This window comes from Apodemus sylvaticus, chromosome 17 (assembly GCF_947179515.1).
Source record: "Apodemus sylvaticus chromosome 17, mApoSyl1.1, whole genome shotgun sequence".
NCBI lineage: Eukaryota > Metazoa > Chordata > Mammalia > Rodentia > Muridae > Apodemus > Apodemus sylvaticus.
In genome coordinates, this window is record NC_067488.1 from 358,729 (window position 1) to 364,728 (window position 6,000).

The window sequence follows — 6,000 nt, forward strand, 5'->3', positions numbered from 1 at the left end:
CTAAAATACCATGTCATGAATGTGCTATCGACATTTACATAGTATATAAATAAATGTCTTAAGGAAATACAGGAAAACGGGGAGGGGGGAATGTAGAATTCCTTAAAAGGAAATAAATAAATCCCTTAAGGAAATACAGGATAACACAATGAAGCAGGTGAAGGAATTGAGCAAAATGGTCCAAAACCTAAAAATGGAAATAAAATCAATAAAGATAAGAAAGAGATCAGGGGCAACAGGAACATAACCAATATACCATGAGGTACAGAAGAGAGAACCTTGAGCACAGAAGATGTCACAGAAGGTATTGACACATTAGTTAAAAAAAAAATAGGAAGTGCAAAAAACTCACAACTCAAAGAGCAAGGAAATTCAGGACACAATAGCAAGATCAAACCCAAGAAAAATAGGAAAAGCAGAGTGAGAAGATTACCAGCCTAAAAGGCCAGAAAACATCTTCCATAAAATCACAAGTGGGGGGGGAACCTTCCATAACCTAGAGACAGAGATGTCCATGAATGTACAAGAAGCCTATAGAACACAGAATAGATTGGGCCAGAAAAGAATGTCATCCCATCATATAATAATGCACAGAACAAAGAAAGAATATTAAAAGTTATACAGGGAAAAAGGAGGACAAATCACAATTATACCAGACATCCCTACAAAAACTCTAAAATCCAGAATATCCTAGTCAGTAGTCAGACATACCCTAGGAGATTACAAATGCTAGCCCAGGTTACTATGCCCAGCAAAACTCTCAATACCGTAGATAAACTGATATATGTCACAGATAAAACTAACTTTAAACAATATCTTTCTACTAATCCATCCATACAGAGCATACTGGAAGGAAAATTCCAACACAAGGTGGTTAACTGTAACCCAGAAAATATAAGAAATTAAACAACTCACAACAAACCCAAGGAAGAGAATGACATGCACATAATGCCACTTCTAATAACAAAAATAACAAGAATGTACAATCATTTGTACTTCATATCTCTCAACAGAAAGGGATTAGTTTCCACAATAAAAAGACACAGACTAACAGACTGGATATGCAAGCTGAATGTAGAAATTTGCTGTATACAAGAAACACACCTCAGTGACAAAGACAGATACTATCTCAGACTAAAGGGGTAGAAAAAGTTTTCCAAGCTAATGGTCCCAAGAAACAAGCTGGAGTAGCCATTCTAATATCCAAGAAAATAGACATTGACCTTCTGTTCTGAGCTGGTGCCCTGAGCAGACCTTGGAAACTAATTCTGCACTCAAGCCTACAACACCCCGAGGAAGCTAGACTCCAAGGAGCTCTGATGCTCAGGATCATAGGTGAGGACACTACAAGATTCATCCCAAACTGGGAGGAACAGGGACACAGAAAACCCTGACTGACCAGTGGCACAGGTTCCTTCCAGTCTGAGCAGTGCCCTGAGCAGATGTTGGGTGCAAGATCCACATTTACTCCCAAAACATGCAGCAGAATCGTGACTGCATGGTGCTATTACACGCGCAGCATCATAGGATCAGAGAACCACAGGATCTCGGGAGCTTGGTCACACCAAGATTTCAGGATCCCAGTGGTGGCTTGACTTGCAGGAGCTCTTATACCCAAGATGTCAGGATTAGAGGATCACAGAGACAGCCGGACTCTGAGGAGTTCTAACATAACCAAGATAAGAGGAGGGACAGGCTCCAGTTAGAGACACTGAGTGCAGGTAGCATTAGCAATAACCAGAAAAAGAGAAGCAAGCACAGGAACATAAGCAACAGAAACCAAGGTTACTTGAAATCATCTGAACACAGTTCTCCCACAATAGCAGGTCCTGAATACCCAAAAACCCCCAAAGAGCAAGACTCTTAAAAGTCACATCTCATGATGATGATAGATGACTTTAAGAAGGACATAATTACCTTAAGGAAATCAAGGAGAACACAGGTAACCAGGTAGAAGCCCTTCAAGAGGAAACACAAATATCCCTTAAAGAATTATAGGAAAATACAACCAAACAGGTGAAGGAACTAAACAAAACCATTCAGAGTCTTTAAAAAAGGAAATAAAAACAACAAAGAAATCACAAAGGGAGATAACACTGGAGATAGAAAACCCAGGAAAGAGATCAGGAGTCATAGATGCAAGCACGACCAACAGAATACAAGAAATAGAAGAGAGAATCTTAGGTGCAGAAGATACCATAGAAAATATTGTCACAGCAGTCAAAGAAAATAGAAAAATGCAAAAAGGTCGTAACCTAAAACATTCAGGAAATCGAGCACACAATGACAAGACCAAACCTAAGGAAAATAGGTATAGAAGAGAGTGAAGACTGACAACTTAAAAAAGAGTTTAAAAACTTCCCTGAACTATAGAAAAAGAAAGAGATGCACCTGAACATACCAGAAGTCTACAGAACTCCAAGTAGATTAGACCAGAAAAGAAAATCTTCCCATCACATAATAGTCAAAACACAAAATACACAAAACAAAGAAAGAATATAAAGATATTAAAAGCAGTAAGGGTACAAGGTCAAGTAACATGTAAAGGCAGACCCATCAGAATTATGCCAGACTTCTCATCAGAGACTGCAAAAGCCAAAAGATCCTGGATAGATGTCATACAGACACTTTGAACAAAAATGCCAGCCCAGGCTCCTATACCCAGCAAAATGTTCAATTAACATAGATGGAGAAAGAAAGATATTCCATGATAAAACCAAATTTATACAATATCTTTCCACAAATCCAGCCCTACAAGGGAAAATAGATGAAAAAGTTGAACACAAGGAGGGAAACTACAACCTAGAAAAAGCAAGAAAATAATCTTCTAAGAAACCCCAAAGAAGAGAGTCACACAAACATAATTCCACCTCTAATAACAAAAATAACATGAAGCAATAATCAGTTGTCATTAATATCTCTTTTTTTTTCTTTTTGAGACATGGTTTCTCTGTATAGTCCTGGCTGTCCTGGAACTCACTCTGTAGACCAGGCTGGCCTCCAACTCAGAAATCTGCCTGCCTCTGCCTCCCAGAGTGCTGGGATTATAGGCGTGCAGCACCATGTCCAGCTCCTTAATATACCTTAACATCAATGGACTCAATTCCCTAATAAAAAAGATATAGACTAACAGACTGGGTAAGTGAACAGAACCCAGCATTTTGCTGCATACAAAAAAATATATGGAAAATCTGGAATAAACTGAAAAATCTGGGTGAAATGGACAATTTTCTATACAGATATTAGGTACCAAAGTTAAAGGAGGATCAGATAAAGCACTTGCATAACCACTAAAAAAAATAGCATCAGTCATTAAAAGCCTCACAACCAAATAAGGCCAAGGACCACATGGTTTTATTGCAGAGTCCTCTCAGACCTTCAAAGAAGACCTAATTCCAATTCTCTTTGAAATATTCCACCAAATAGAAACAGAAGGGACGTTACCCATTTCCTTCTAAGAAACTACAATTACACTTATCCTAAACAACACAAAGACCCAAAAAAGAAAGAGAACATCAGACCAATTTCCCTTGTGAATATCGGTGCAAAAAAATACTCAATAAAATTATCTCAAACTGAATACAAGAAAACATCAAAATAATCATCCATCATGAACAAGTAGGCTTCATCCCAGGAATGCAGGGATGGTTCAATATATAGAAATCTATCAGTCTAATCCACTAAATAAGCAAACTCAAAGGAAAAATCCTCATGATCATCTCACTAGATGCAAAGAAAGCATTTGTCAAAATTCAACATACCTTCATGGTAAAAGTCTTGAAAAGATCAGGAATTCAAGACCCATACCTAAACATAGCAAAAGCAATATACAGCAAACCAGTAGCCAACAGCAAGCTAAATAGAGAGACACTTGAAGCAATCCCACTAAAATCAGGTACAAGATAAGGCAGCCTACTCTCTCCCTACATATTCAATATAGTAGTCAAAGTCCTAGCCAGAGCAATTAGAAAATAAAAGGAAGTCAAAGGGTACAAATTGAAGTGAAAAAAGTCAAAATATCACTATTTGTAGATGATATGATAGTATACTTAAGTGACCCCAAAAATTCCACCAGAGAACTCCTAAAGCTGATAAACAACTTCAGCAAAGTGGCAGATATAAAATTAACTCAAACAAATTAGTAGCCTTCCTCTACTCAAACAATTGACAGACTGAGAAAGAAATTAGGGAAATGACACCCTTCAAAATAGTCACAAATAATATAACATACTTTGGTGTCACTCTAAACAAGCAAGTGAACCATCTGTATGACAAGAACTTCAAGTCTCTGAAGAAAGAAATTGAAGAAGATCTCAGAAGATGGAAAGATCTCCCATGCTCAAGAATTGGTAGAATTAATATAGTAAAAAGGGCTATCTTGCCGAAAGCAATCTACAGGGTCAATGCAATCCCCATCAATATTCCAATTCAATTTTTCATGTACTTAGAAAGAGCAATTTGCAAGTTCATTTGGAATAACAAAATCTCAGTATAATGGAAACTATTCTCAACAATAAAAGAACATCTGGGGGAATCACCATTTCTGACCCGAAGCTGTACTACAGAGCAGTTGTGATACAAACTGCATGGTATTAGTACATTGACAGGCAGGGAGATCAATGGAATAGAATTGAAGACTCAGAAATGAGCCCACACACCTATGGTCACTTGAACTTTGACAAAAGGAGCTAAAATCATCCAGTAGATAGAAGAAAGCATTTTCAAAAAATGGTGCTGGTTCAACTGGTGGTCAGCATGTAGAAGAATGCAAATCTATCCATTCTTATCTCCTTGTACAAAGCTCAAGTCTAAGTGGATCAAGGACCTCCACATAAAATCAGATACACTGAAACTAATAGAAGAATTCATTAAATTCTTAGGCAAATGGGTGGAACTGGAGAATGTCATCCTGAGTGAAGTGACCCTATCACAAAAGAACACACATAGTATGCACTCACTGATAAGCAGATATTAACCCAGAAGCTCAGAATACCCAAGAAAAAATTCACATATCAAAGGATGCCCAAGAAGAAGGAAGGAAATGACCCTCATCCTGAAAAGGCTCAGTGCAGCAGTGTAGGGGAACACCAGGATAGGGGAATGGGAAGGGGGTGATTGGGGAACACGGGGAAGGAAGAGGGCTCATGGGACTTTTGGGATGGAGGGATCCATGAAAGGGGATATCATTTGAAATGTAAATAAAGAATATATCGAATAAAAAAAGTAAATCTGAATCAGAGACAAAATTTGTTAGGTTTTTTTTCCTTAAAATATTCAGCAGTAGGCAAAACAGGAGTTGGAAGAAAGTAGAGGTAGTGTATATTGAAAAGCAGTAGATAAGAATGAAAATCATGAAGCTTGCATAAGACATCAGTAAGGGAAGGGCTATGAATTCCCAATTAAGAGAATGTCCCATAGTAGTGAGATAATTTTAGGCATCATTAACCTAGGATTCTGGGAGTTTTAAAAATAGGATGAGGATGAGAAAAAAAGTAAATATGAACTAGCTCCTTGACACATCCCAATAGCCTATACGGTGAACACCTCTCTCTCTCTCTCTCTCTCTCTCTCTCTCTCTCTCTCTCTCTCTCTCTCTGTGTGTGTGTGTGTGTGTGTGTGTGTGTGTGTGTGTCTGTCTGTCTGTCTTTCTCTTTCCAGATAATGAATCTTCCTGGCAAAGTAAACTTTTTCTTCCTAAGGAAATAGGACAAGCCACTGAGCTTTACTGAAGAATTATCTTCAAGGAGCCAGGACAAATGAAATGGCTTTTAGCTGAAGACCTGGTGAATTAAGAGATAAATTCTACTTTCCAGAGACAGTGGTTCACTTTTCTCTGTGACAGAGGCTGTTTTATGCAGTCTTTCCACAGTAGACTTCAGAAGCTTACAAAGTCTTTCTCTAATAGTTTCAGATAAAATAACCAACTGGATCAACTCCCACAGTGTCCTCCTCCTAAATCCAACAGTTCCAAAGATGTGCTATAGTTCATAGAGAATCCCC